The sequence below is a fragment of the Mauremys reevesii genome, linkage group 2 (assembly GCF_016161935.1).
Source record: "Mauremys reevesii isolate NIE-2019 linkage group 2, ASM1616193v1, whole genome shotgun sequence".
Classification (NCBI taxonomy): domain Eukaryota; kingdom Metazoa; phylum Chordata; order Testudines; family Geoemydidae; genus Mauremys; species Mauremys reevesii.
Window position 1 is genome coordinate 178,668,928 of NC_052624.1, and position 15,023 is coordinate 178,683,950.

The 15,023-nt window shown below is 39.4% G+C and overlaps 1 protein-coding gene across 3 annotated transcripts in view; it reads right to left on the minus strand.

Moving 5' to 3' along the window:
* Nucleotides 1-15,023, minus strand: part of JARID2 (jumonji and AT-rich interaction domain containing 2) — a 183,164-nt gene that overhangs the window by 126,630 nt on the left and 41,511 nt on the right. For all 3 annotated transcript variants that reach the window (XR_005594478.1, XM_039525970.1, XM_039525971.1), the window contains exon 2: nucleotides 10,960-11,101. The gene's annotated coding sequence lies outside the window, so the exon portion shown is untranslated. The remainder of the gene's footprint in view (nucleotides 1-10,959; nucleotides 11,102-15,023) is intronic.

Consider the following 15,023-nt stretch of genomic DNA (forward strand, 5'->3'; position numbering starts at 1 on the left):
AAAATCACAATTATGTAAGTATTTGAGAGAAGAATTAAAATCTTTAAAATGCCTACAAATATGTGGATTAATTTTGTTACAACTGGAATTTGCTCATTCAAAAAATACATTTTATTAATAGTGCTGCACAATAAAAATAAATGCATTTATACATTTGACAATTTTCTACAAATATATGTTACACTTGGGGCAAATAGATGAACAGCCACCTGACTACTAATATAGAACAAGCAAGATGCTAACTTCAAAAACCAGAGGATAAATGTGCTGTTTACACCAAACTTGCTCTGCATGCGTCCTTTCCGAATGAAGTAGCGCTACTGTTACTAGTAAGTGTACAGTCATCACTGTGCACTGCTATTCACTGACAGCAGACAAATTCCTAAAGCTACCTTTAAACAATCTGAAGACATCCAGCATGATGGCTCACACTACTTTGAACAATACTGTTAATCTCCTCAACTGAAGATCACAGCATTGCCTGAAATTAGACACTCATCCATGTAAGAGCATTCAAAACCTGATGCAAGTTATTTTTCTTCTCCCTTGGTGATAAAAAAGCAGCGATTATCCTTTATGGGGTAGCTTTTTTAGGACTTTTAGGTCTTCAATCTGTGAGGATTGTCCACCACAACAGATGGATGGTCTCAAAATGTTACTGTCTTTTAGTCATGTGCCAGGGTTTCAGACCATCTCCACCAACAAAATGAAACAGGCCAAGATTGCTTCTGCTCACATGGGATCTGGAACGCAACCCAGTAAACAGAAGATTTGGTGTTTTTAACACAGCATTTTAAAATGTTTAACAAAGATCCTAGCAAATACAAGAACAAAAGCAATACTTTATTGCCATATTTTTGCTTCCAAAATGTTAGAATAACTTTGGCACCTATTTATTCATATACATTTGGAAAGTGATATTGCTATAACTAAAAATAAACCAAAATATCCTCATGCAAGTGGTCCCTTTAATAACATACACAAGAAACCAAACCATTTATTGGCAAGACCAATAAAAACTATGTAAGTTAACCAGATGTCATAATAATGACGATCATAAAGACTTCTAAGTACTTAGAGATTACTTTAAAAGTAATACAGTATGGGCCAAGTTTTTTAAAACGGCCTCAACCCAGCCTCTCTTGGCACACACAGTTCAGTTGCTTGTATGCATTTTGAGACAGGCAAAAATGATGAGGTTTACATGTGGAAATTTAGCAAATTTAATATTCAAACACACAAACATTTTCAAGTAAACTGAAGTGATCACCACATGCACAAGTGACCATATTTTGAAAGAACAGTCCCATGTTCTTATTCTTCTGTAAATTAGATTTCCAATGGTTAGACTGACCCAGAAACCTTATGAGTAAAGCTTTACCAAGGTAATTGATTTAAAATCAAGGTGATTTAAATCACTGGTTTTAAATCATTATTTAAATCAGCAAGAAGGAAACCTTGATTTAAATAATCTATCTTAATTGTGTTTTGCATTTGTACTTTTTAGTTATTTTCCTAAAGAAAGGTTGATTCTCATCAGCTGGTAACCACTAAAAGATGTTTTGCAACTAAATGTAGCCCATATACTAAATATGGTGCTTCTTTTTGCTAATCAGGAGGATACACTACATCAATACACATTTAAGAAATTATACAGCTTAACTTACATTTATCCAGATTTTCATTTTTTATATTTTTATGAGAAAATGGTGAATGATGTATTCTTATTTACTAGATGATGATTAAATTTGTACTTGTGATACAAATTAATCTCTATATAGACTGGAACTGAAATTCAATAAAAATACACAAAAACGGCATTTTAATTTTTTTTATTAAATAAAACTACCTTAAATGTGCTGGATACATAGGTGGGGAATTTTTTGCATTATAACTAACTGAATTATTAAACAAGGGCGGTATTATCTGTAATTAGTGTATTTAACTGATTGTTTCTGGTTATCGTGTTTGTCTAGACTTTAGAACGAATAGATCTGATCCTCTCATAACTAGTTTTTATTCAAAGACTGGAAGAGGGGGGAAAAAGTTTTCCTGCTTTTTCAAGTCACAATTCATTTATTAACTTTGAGTGAACTACTCATTGAAGTAAACAAGTTGAATAAACTGAAATGAAGAAAATATTCTCCCTGCACTGGCAGAAAAGGTTACTGCTGTCAAAAACTCGTTTATTACTTTAACAAAATCTAGTTTCAGGTCCTTAGCCAATGACTTCCACCAATTCAGTGGTTTAAATTTGGCAGCAAACGTAGCGTTTAATATTATTTTTGTATTTATTTTAAATTATTTTATGCAATTATAATAATTTTAGGCCTTAACATTTTAAATTAAAATTTAAATAGATTTTTAAAAGATACACCATATGTAATGTAAATTGAAGTCAATTGAAATAAAAATCTGATTTAAAGAATAAATCCCATTTTACATATATTTCCTTCCCTTCCTACCACCATCAAGCTGGGACAGTGAAAAATTGTAGCTTAAAAATTAAGTTGTTCATTTTTAGCGCTTTTCCACCATTTTTGCTATTTTTCTACAGAAGACAGAAGGGGGGGGAGAAGGGGGGAAGCTGGTTTATTGTAAGGAAATTTTCTCTGATTCCCTGTTAACTTGGCTTTGTAGAAAACTCTCCAACCAATCTGCAGCAAAGGTGTTAGTTACCTTACTGAGGCAGTAACGTCAAAGACTAGTTGATCTAATATTGTTGAGGAATATCAATCAAGTTTAAACCGAGATAGTTATACCAGTAAATTCGACCTCCGTTCCCACCCCCAATGTGGATTTTTTGTTTATGTTTCTTGGGAAAGGGTTTAAAATAAGCTGGGGGAAGGGGGGGAGGGAGAGCCTCCCTTATACAAGAATCAGTGTCCTCATGGGGCGTGGGGAGGGAGGGAGGCAGGCAGAGAGCCATGTTACACTAATATAACTTGTTTCAGAAACTTTACTGTGTAGACAAGGCCTAAGAAATGCTCAGTTGGAGTCACTTTACTGTTTTAGGTGATAAAAATGAAAGAGGGACATCATGAAGGCTGTCTTAAGGTAAGCTCAACTCACTAGCTCTTTCAAGCAGGATTTCTGTTTTCATTTTCATTTCTTAGCAGCAATGTGATTGGCCTTCTCTCCTATTCATCCTTGCAGGAAAAATAAATTTTCTACTCTTTCTCAAAACATTTTAGTGGAAACAATTTCCACTATATGAACACAGTGTAACAACAACAGCTGGGAAATGCTCACGCACAACTGGAAAATGAAAAGTGGAGCTTGCACGCACACACATGGAGTTTCTCTCCGCCATATGAAAAATATGGATCATGTATATACATTTTAAATGAAAGTCATCATGAAATGATAGGCTTCATGATTCTAAGGAAAGGAAAGAGTGAGAGCAGAATAATAAGAAAAATGGACTTCAAAAAAAAGAGACAAACTTTGAAAACTAGTAGGTTAGGTCCCATGGGTGGAAAACTCGAGAAAAGGAGTCCATGAGAGCTAGTAGTTTCTCAAAGACAATATTCAGGGCCGCCCAGAGGATTCAGGGGGCCTGAGGAAAAGCAATTTTGAGGGTCTCTTCCATAAAAAAAAAAAAAAGTTGCAATACTATAGAATACTATATTCTCGTGGGGCCTCTGTGGGGCCCGGGGCAAATTGCCCCACTTCCTCCCCCCCCCGCAGCCCTGACAATATTTATGGCACAACAGCCTACTATCCCAACACGAAGGAAAGATATGAATACTAGTAAGAGATCAATATGGTTCCATTAGGAGATCTTTAATAACCCCCGAAAAATAAAAAGGAATCCTACAAAAAGTGGAAACATGGACAAATTGCTACGGATGAGTGCAAAAGACTAGCACTCATCTAGTACAGGCGAAATTACAAAAGCTAAGGCACAAAGTGAGTTATACCTAGCAAGGGACACAGAAGACAATAAAAAGGTTTTAGAAAAATATTAAGAACAAGAAAAAGATGAAGAAAAATGTATGTTCATTACTTAGCTGCGTAGAAGAGCTAAAAAAGGATGACATCAAGAAGGCTGATGTATTTCATGATTATTTTGCTTCAGTCATCACTAAAAAGGTTAATGGTGACCAGATGATTAAAATGATATTAACAAGGGGGAAAGAACACAAGCCAAAATAGGGAAAGAACAGGTTAAAGAATATTTAGATAAGTTAGATGTATTCAAGTCGGTGGGCCTGATGAAATTCACCCTCCGATACTAAGTAACTAGCTGAACCAATCTTATAATTAGCAATTATCTTCAAAAACTCAGAGAACAGTTCGGATCTCAGAGGTATGGAAAAGGGCAAGTATAGTACCTACCTTTAAAAAGGGGAACAAAGAGGAGCCCAATCCTAACTTAATTACGTGGAAAGATATTGGAACAAATTATTACTCTACCAGTTTGTAAACACCTAGAGGACAACAGGGTAATAAATAATAGCCCGTGTGATTTTGTCAAGAACAAATCATGTCAAACCAGCTTAATTTTTTTTGACAGTGTTACTGGCTTAGTGGATAGGGAAGAAGCTGTAGAAGTAATTTATCTTCAGTTTAGTAAAGCTTTTGACACAATCCCACATGACATTCTCATAAGCAAACTAGAAAGATGTGGACTAGATTAAATTACTATAAAGTGGGTGCACAACTGGTTGGAAAAAATTTATTCAAAGTAGTTATCAATGATTTGCTGTGGAAAAGGGAGGGTGCATCTAGAGGGATCCTGCGGGGGTCTGTCCTGAGTCAGGTACTATTCAGTATTTTCATTAATGACTTGGGTAGAGTGGAGCATATGCTTATAAATTTGCAGATGACACCAAGCTGAGAGGGCTTGCAAGTACTTTGGAGGACAGGATTAGAATTCAAAACAACCTTGACAAATTGGACAACTGGTCTGAAATCAACAAGATTAAATTAAATAAAGACACGTGCAAAGTACTATACTTAGGAAGGAAAAATCAAATGCACAACTACAAAATGGGGAATAAATGGCTAGATCGTAGTACTGCTGAAAAGGATCTGGGGGTTATAGTGGATCACAAATTGAATATCACTCAACCATGTGATTCTAATCCTAAGAACCCCTCCATGCCAAATGACAAAGGGTTCACTGTTGTTACACCAACTCATATCAGGCCTCACAAACTCACTACACTTAACACAATGCTTTCAACTAATTTATGCACAAAGGTTTGTATAAAGTGTCTAGTGGAAGCTTACCTCATGCCGATGCACCTAATCACTGTGGGATGTGTGTATGGGTGATGTTTAAGAAGTTGTATGTATGTATTGAAAATACATTTAGAATCTGTGTCCCTGGCAGGGTAGACAAGCAGGTTTTGCCAGACAAAAGGGATGGGGAAATCACCTATCTGACTTGTCTCCCATGTGAATTAAGCATTGTAAAACCAACACAAAGTAAGCCCCATTTGTATGTAATGTCCACAGGAAAAACACGTTGACAGGGGGGTCTGAACTCAACAGGGAAGAGCGTCCTGATTCTGGAGACAAAAAGAATGGACTTCGGAGTATAAGAACAAGGCACCAAAATTCCTCTTTTATCCTGTAGCTGAAGGGCAATGCAAAGCAGGACCAGCAGAGTCCTGAGGAGAATGCTTAAGTAGTTGAAAGGTCAGTGGTGTACAGGCACAGACACCCAGATCCACAAGAAAGACTCCCTCATAACCAGGTAACTCACAGTCTTGGACATTCCGAGTGATGCAGTTGTGAAAATGCTAATAACAGTTTGAGGTGTGTTAACAATAGTCTCGTATGCATAGGAGGTAACTGTTCCATTCTACTTGGCACTGGTGAGGCCTCAGCAGGAGTACTGTGTCCAATTCTGGGTGCCACACTTAAGGAAAAATATGGACAAATTGGAGAGAGTCCACAGGAAAGCAGATTAAAAAAGAAAAAAAAAAGATAAAAGGTTTAGAAAACCTGATCTACAAGGCAAGTTTAAAAAACTGGGCCTGATTAGTCTCGAGAAATGAAGACTGAGGGGGGACCTGATAACAGTCTTCAAATATGTTAAAGACTGTTATAAAAAGGATAGTGATCAATTGTTCTCCATGTTCACTGAAGATAGAACAAGAAGTAATCTGCAGCAAGGGAAATTTAATTTAGATATTAGGAAAAATGTTCTATCAGGATTGTTAAGTATTGGAACAGGCTTCCAAAGGAGGTTGTGGAATTCTTATCATGAAAGATTTTTAAGAACAGGTGAGACAAACACCTGTCAGAGATGAACTAGGTCCTGCATCAGCCAGGGGGACGGACTAGATGAAATCCAAAAGTTACTTCCAAACCTTCATTTCAATGACCCCTATGATCATCAATCAAATCCAAACAGTAGTCCATCTCTACAACGGTCTTCTTGGCAGCCTAACTGAAAAGGACCCACTGCACTTTTCTATTCAATGTCATATCATGCTTTCATGGCTGCACCTTCAGCACAGCCCAGGGCCTGACATTTCTGAAGAAGTCCTCAGGGAAGGAAAAAAAAAAAAAATCAGCCAAAAGTCTGAGGTTAGCCAAGTGAAGCAGTGCTCCATTTTCTAAACAGTTACTCTCCCGCGTATACCTTATGTATAAACACTGGCTGGAATACAAAGCATTGCCAAATATAACCTGAACTATCAACAAGCCCAATGCAGTTCAGGTAAAGACTATTTCAACTTAAGTAAGAAATGCAAAATAAACAAAGTTGGAAAAGTATTTTGATTGGGGAGGGGGCTGTGGTGGGAAAAGAATCCTTTAACAGACAAATCTGAAATGAAATTCAATTAGAAAGACTTCGTAGATAACTAGAACTATGTAACCATGAAATCTTACATCTGCCCGTATTTATTTTGAATAGCCATTTAGCATCCTCTTCTCTATATATCATTAAATAAGTTAAGAGAACAGGCTATACAAGTGACCTTTCACTGTACAGAATATGGGTTCAAGTTTCCCAAAAACCTCCCTCACCCTGCAACACACACACACACACACAGGATAAATAGTGATTTACACACATACATAGTTCAAAACAGTGCTACCAGACACTAAGCCTACTTTATTAAATAGCACAGGTCCCAAAAGGTGTATACTTCTCTATCTATGCAAACGTTTAAATTTGTTCCATTGTATATGCTGCTCATCATAATGCGCGGCATTTCTCGAAGACCAAGAACAATGCACATTCTAATTTTGGGCTGAGAAAATTGTGGATAGTCTGGCTTTGGCATGTTCATCATTTAAATGAATATCTCAGCTGGCAACAGGTCATCAGTCTTGTTCAACGCTGAAAAGGAACATTGAGAAGTTTGGCCACTGGGGGGGTAAAATGTCATCAGCTCAGAAGCAGAGGAACAAAATGGTACCAGATATAATATATATAATACTGAATGGAAAAGAGGGGATAGAGAAATAGAAAAGAGGGGGCAAAGAACGTGGTAGTTGGGGGAAGGGAGAATACAGAGAGAAGCAGCACAAAGAGCAGAAGGGCAAAATCAGAAGGTAGATAGATATACACAGAGGGAGTCAGGGAGGAGGAAAGTAGACAAAAAAAAAGTGTGTGTAAGACAGAAAACAGGAAGGTTCTATATAAAGGTGAATTCCACAGGCAAAAAGGATTGGTGGTGGGGTGTTTAATTTTTTTTTTTTTGTGGTGGGGGGAGGGTCGTGCTTCTCTATGATAGGTGAAGTAAAACTGAAATGTTTCTCCCACTTCCGCAAAAGCCAAAAAAATTGGGGATTTTTCAGCTGGCTTTTTTTTTTTTTAAATCTCAAAAGCATCAAGAGTCTCAAGTTACTTATTTTTGTTCGTTAGAGACCCAAAAAAATGGAGTGGGGACTTTCACATCCCTTAACAATGGTGGTGGTGAACCATTAACAAAGGCCTCCTCCCAGTTTTTTATTATATCTCAAGTGCTTGAATTAAATAGGTATTTAGAAAAAAAAAAGTTTTTAATTGTAGTTCTAAAAAAAACCATTACCTCCCAACTGCCCAGTTTTACTTCCTCAGTACTTGTGTAATGTCACAATTCCACTAGTCCCTGAATCGCATGCTGAGTCTCCCAGGAAAAATATGCTAAACAATATTTAAATTTCTAAACAGGAAGACTTTCAAGCCTTCTTTATACCTCACATAAAAAAAGGGGAAAAGGGCACACAGCTAATTCACTTCTCTTTTGCAGGTTACCTTCCACACTTCTATGGTGCAACTTGCCCTTGCAACATTTCTATCGGTACAAAATACTAAATGCAAATTTTGTCTTGAGACATATACAGGAGCACTTATGCACATCCAAAGGCAAACTCTGCTCATTTAATTTGGCGGGGGGGGGGGGGGGAGAAACCATTCTCTTTACCCCCTTTCTCAGACTTCCCAAGACATTCCCAAACAAATTGTAAGGTTACCTAGGAAATAGAAATGTGAAAAAGTCTGTTTTATGTTTTAAGTAGATATTTATTTTTAAATCAATTTTGCTTTGGGGGGTTATTCTGGGGTGTTGTTTTTTTGCAGGGGGAGGTACAGGGGATTTATAAGAAGGCTTATACATTTAAATACATACATACAAATAAATTATTGGTTATATATATATATATAAAATCAATATCAATAACAGTCATCAAGTGCAGCCTCCGCCGCACCTAGTGACTTCAGGAATCCAGGGTCACCAGCCCCACTGTCACCCAGGGAGCAATCTGCAGCCTGCTGTCACGGTCCTGCTCTCTCACTCAATGGCTGGGAGTAATTCCGGAGGAGGAGCCATTCAGCAGAAGGGTGACCTCACCTGCATTCAGGGCTCATCCTGCTCCTTGTGACCATAGCTGGGGGGGGGTGTCTCTGCTTTGCCGGGCCAGGACTATGGCGACCCACCCCCACACCTTGCGCCCAGGTGACTTGGGTCCCTTGGCAGCGCTGGGAAACCACAGTGTTGCTCTAATCTCTAATCCTAGCCCCTTTCATTTCCCCAAACTGCGAAAATTCAAATAAATAAAAATAAAATCCTTAAAACCTATAATTTCTCACAACTTGAGAAAAATAAAACTGATAATAAAAAACGTTTAAAAATAAAAATTGATACTATCCATTGAAATTACAAAAAATAAAAATCAATTTTTGCCAAAGGCTTATTTATAATACATTTTTCAGGCACACAATTTTAGTTCTTTCTTTATACAAGAGGGAGAAAATACCAGACCTCTGACTGCACCTTCAGCATATTTTCTACAAAAAATTGGCTTAAACCCTGCAATTTTAACCTACATTTTGTATGTTTAGGAATTGGCCAAGATTGTAGCATAATGAGAGTTCAACAGGGATTTCATAACTGATTTCTAAGGAATAGGAGCCAGATTGCCACAGCATTAGCTCAGAGCAGTGGTCCCCAACGTGGTGCCCACGGGTGCCATGGCGCCCGCCAGGGCATTTATATGCGCCCACCTAGCGCCCAGCAGGGTAGAGAAGCCGCGGCCCCGCACCTGCTAGGGACAGAGAACTCCGGGGCTGCAGGCTGCGGGAGCCAGTGTTCTCGGTCCCTGGCAGGCATGGGGCCGCGGCTTAAGCCGGAGAGAAGCCGCAGCCAGAGAATTTTAGGGCTGCAGGCGCCGGTGTTCTCAGCCCGACAGATGCAGGGCTGCGGTTTCTCTCCGGCTTCTCCGGGGCTGCAGACTGTGGGCGCCAGTGTTCTCAGTCCCTGGCAGGCACGGGGCCCGCCTAGTGCCCAGCAGGGGAGAGAAGCCGCGGCCCCGCGCCTGCTGGGGACAGAGTACTCCAGGGCTGCAGGCTGCGGGCGCCAGTGTTCTCTGTCCTCCCGGCTTCTCTGCACTGCCCAGAACTGGCATAAAAACCCCCGAAAAAACAAAAACAAAACAAAAAACGCTCTGACTCTGCAGAACGGACGGAATGCTGCCCCGTAGCACGTGCTGCCCCAGGCACGTGCTTGCTCCATTGGTGCTTGGAGCCGGCCCTGTATGTGAGTAATTGTTGGTGCCCGCCACACTCTTCTGAAAACATGAATGTGCTACTGGCCACAAAAAGGTTGGGGACCACTGGCTCAGAGTAATAGTTACAGACAATAACCTGCATCTTTATGGTGAGGCTCACTATACAGCTAGTATTCTCAGAGTCTGCATTTATTTTAAACCTTTTTTAACGTGTAACCATTTTAATTTTCAAAGCAAATCTAAAAGTAATTCTAATTTAATGACACAAATGTATCCTGTTTGTTGAAGTTACATTATCTTGATCCAGTAAACGAAAACACAGACATTCACATTGATAGACCCAAAAAATACTGAGTAAAGATTTCATTTAACAGTCACCCAACTGCAGTAAAATGACAGCGACATTGCCATGTTTTCCGCTGCTAAACTACAGAACACCCACTTTGTAAAGGATGCAGGACGATGAACCCAAAATGTTAACATATCCCTATAGCTGCATGAAACACTCTACATCTGAACATCTGTTTATGGTACGGTAGATTTTGGCAATGCAAGCATTATTAATGGACTTAATTATAACCTTACATTAGGCTGCAGTGCTACTCTTAAAAGATTATTTGAGTTCTTAACCACCACCAGACATGCCAAACCTGTGGGAAAAAATGCAGAAATTGGGCTTGTTTTTGGCTTAATTGGCTTGTGAACTGCTTGTTGGCTAGTTTTTGGCTTGTAGCTTGTCTAGCTTGTAGCTTCTTTTTTTTAATATTGGTTCCTGGCAAGGGGGGAGCATTGGGGGGGGGGAGAGAGAGTCGGGGTGCAGAGCTGGCCCACCACAGTCCCGGACTGCACGCCGGGGGGATCTAGTCACAGAGTGTTGGGGTTTTTAGGGATTGACTTGTTTTTGCCTTGTTCTGAAATGGGATTAACTTGATTTTTGGCTTATTGTGAAAATCGGGGTGCTTATTTACCACATGAAAGTAGGCAACTGTGAACGCCACTAACCTTTTCCTTGATGGCCCTTCTTCAAAATCTGAAGAACTAACATCATTGCTAGTTGAGGACACTTGCGATGCATCATCCTTCTCGTTCTCTGACTGTTCTGATCCTGGTCCTAATCCCTTTGATGAGCCATTAGTGAGAAGTCCTGCAAGGGCGAGACAAAAACAGTACAGAATGTTCAAAAAATGCATTAATAATATTGAACAGACCAGGAGAAAGTTCACACAGGATACCAACAGCAAACACAAGGCTACAAAACTCCTCCCTTCCAAAAATGAGCATCCCTGGCAATAAGAATGTAAGAATGGCCGTACTGGGTCAGACCAAAGGTCCATCTAGTCCAGTATCCTGTCTTCCAACAGTGGCCAGTGCCAGATGCCCCAGAGGGAATGAACAGAACAGGTAATCAAGTGATTCATCCCCTGTCGCTCATTTCCAGCTTCTGGCAAACAGAGGCTAGGGACACCATTCCTGCCCATCCTGGCTAACAGCCATTGATGGACCCATCCTCCATGAATTTATCTAATTCTTCCTTTTGTTTGTTTTAAACCTGCTGCCTATTAGTTTAATTTGGTGACCCCTAGTTCTTGTGTTATGAGAAGTAGTAAACAACACTTCCTTATTTACTTTCTCTACACCAGTCATGATTTTATAGACCTCAATCATATCTCCCCTTAGCCGTCTCTTTTCCAAGCTGAAAAGTCCCAATCTTATTAATCTCTCCTCATACGGAAGCCCTTCCATACCCCTAATCATTTCTGTTGCCCTTTTTTGAACCTTTTCCAATTCCAATACAACTTTTTTGAGATAGGGCGACCACATCTGCACAGAGCATTCAAGATGTGGGCGTACCAGGGATTTATATAGAGGCAACATGATAGTTATCTATCCCTTAATGATTCCCAATATTCTTCTGGTCATGACTTTTTAGAGGTACTCCAGATAGAAACTGATGAACCTGCAGATCTTTAGCTTAGTGGAAAACTGCAAATGTCGATTCCAAATCAGTGTACAAAGGGTGAAGAAAAGTGCTTAGGGATCACACTGAAAATCTTTTCCCATTCCTTAAAAAAAAAGGCATAATTTTAGCGGCATAATCTCACCTCTGTATTACAGAATTTATACAAGTTACTGTAACTAGCATTAATAGGGGTCATTTGCATAAATCTCTGCATCAATATAAAAATAAATTATGTGGACAATTTCTATTTCTCCTCTTCATTCTGCTGCTTCCAACCATTGCAATTTATGATGTGCTAAGCACTGTACGTCCCAAAGGTGTGGTAACATAAGGTTTGTTTCCCTTGACTCTCCTATTTGTCTAGCAAAGTCCCACTCAGCTATAGTAGCTGCAGATGATGAGAGAAAGCTACACAAAATAGGAGTGAATATATCACAACCACCTTTCCCCACTGTGACTTCCTATCTCCACTTGAAGAGCACCCTAGGCAGCAGAGCTACATAGGTGGGAAAGGGCATTTAGCCCTACATATGTAGATGAACAAATTTTGCTTATCTTACTCACATAAGGACAGCATGATTTGACCTAAATTGATGCTGAGAAGCACCAGTAGAACAGCAGCACACTAAAACCAGTCACACTTAGAGTTAAACTCGTGACAGATATTTTTTCAATATTTAGGTAAGATTTTAAGAATTGATCGAGGCAGAAATTCCAGTTTTGACTGAGAGAATACCACCCCTTTTTCCAAGCCAACAAAATACTCCTGTTGATGGCATGAGCTGTTTTGTATCAGAGATTTGTCTCCACCAAGCAACTGCTAGCAGCACTCTTCCCTCACTCCCTCTAGACACCCTTTCCTCACTTCCATTTTAGCCTCCTCCTTGAATCTCTTTTCGTCTCCCTCCAAGGCATGCCAAGCAGCAGCAATCTGCTTACCGTATAGCAGCACTAATGGTTACCGAACAACAACAGTTCAAAACTAATCACAAACACTGTATGATCATAGTCCATTTGACACTGCCATTACCAGGACAGCATTGTGCAGCACTATTAATACAATGATCAAACTCCTTAGTGTTCAACTGTGCACATCTTCAAAGCAGCTTCGGAGAGTAAATAGACTATCAGGAAGGAACTTTCATCCCCATGCAGTCTGCTGTATACGAACAGGCATTGAGATGGGAAAAGGCCCTCTACTTTCCTCTGTCCATTTAGTCAGTGCTCCCATTGACTCTGTGTGCCAGTATGACACATCATCTCTTACTAGATTCTCAAACATTTTGGGACTTCTGACTCCACCCTAGCAGCTCTTTCAAAACAACCTAATTCAAGGGCTCCCTTATACCACCACCTGCCTTGTCTTCAAAGTCTGCACTTTTTAGATTGCACTACATTTCTCTTCACTTGGAGTCAAAAGCAAATACATGGTGGCTACAGTTGGAGAGTTGCAGAGGTAGGTGTGTGTGTGTGAGTGTAAAAGAGAGAGAGAGAGATTTTTAAACACTACTTTTTAACATCCCTTATAAAAACAGAAGCCTGAATTTCACTGTAGGGGGGCGGGGAGGGGGCAGATTTAAAACAGTACCAAAGAAAAAATTAAATGAAGTTAAGTTTAAGATGTGTTTAATGCTCTCACTAACTAGTCTGCAAGGCAGACGCAGCACAGAAATAAGTCAAATGACTGATTAAATTTTCACTTCCCTTTTGTTAATAAATCCCCTTAAATATTTCCTGGGTCACTGAAGGTCTCAAACTGAAGGACATCAACAAATGCCAGAAATCTCATTGCAACTTATGAAACGTCTATAGCATTCGTGATGTCAAAAAATGATGCATTTTGGGCTCCCTTCAGGAAGATTCAAGAGGATGTCATATGGAAGAGAAAATATTTTAAAACCTTAATTAGATTTTATTTACATGCAGAATATCTTCACTGGAGACATTCAGCACAGAAGTGTGGCTTTAACTCAGTTTCAATTTTTGCTTTGCATTTTAACTTTAAAATACTAATGATAAAATTTACAGTCTGTAAACTCCACAGAAGTCTAAATTAAACATATCATTTGGGGCCTGATTTTCAGTAAGTTTAACCATTACGAAATAATTCAGCTAGTTTTTCCAAAAGCAATATTTATTCTGGAGAGATGCCATATGTCAATACCAGCAACCTGAAGTGTTGGAATCAAGAAAATCACCTTGTGGGCTGTCAGCTCACTTGCATTTGGAAGGTGCTTTCCATTCCTCCTCCCACCCTGCCAAACCATTATTGTATTTGGAAGGTGACTATAAGTTTCCTTATTAGAAAAAAATATTGGTTCTCCCATTATTCCAACAAACCCCATTTATACAATGTTCTTTATCATAATAAAAAAAAGTACATCAGATAACCAATGCTAGCGAATGTAAACAAACACCTTGAATTAAAACCTGAAATGAATCAAAGCCAGAGCAGCTATAGCTGAAGTATAAAACTGCTAAGTAAACGGACCATCACATTCTGCATCTCCTTAAGTATACAGTGATCCGGTCTGAAAGTGACAAAAGGCATAGAGGACTGTGGCAAGGTCCACAACTGTCAGGAAAAGATAATATACTCCTAGCAAAGTGCAGAGGGAAAACAACACTCTAATATAGTTCTGTTTGAAAAATTGCTCTAACGGTGGTATTGTGGAGTTTATTGCCTCTTGATGATTTCTGTATCAGTTTACACACACAAGGATGCACTTTTTCTCTCCTCTTCTAGTTGCTGGCCTTGCAATCTCAGACCCAAGCCTGCACGAGGCACACTCAAAGTCTTTGGACGAGCCTGCAGGTGGTTGATTGACAAGGTCCACTATAGTCTGGAATCTTTTTTGTGGGAGTTTTCACTGACCTCAAATTTAATCCATCTTCTATTAACTTTATGCTGTGAGTTGGAGCAAAGGTGGATTTTTCTGTTTATTTTGAGGCCCAGAGCAGCAAAGAGTCTTGGGAATTATGTGCATGGAGCTAGTCACTTGCTATGATTATTTCCCTCAGATTAGCCAACTGTCAAGGTACAGGTAGACCTGAATACCTTGCCATTCCACTTATGCTACCACAACAGCCACGCCCTTAAAGACCA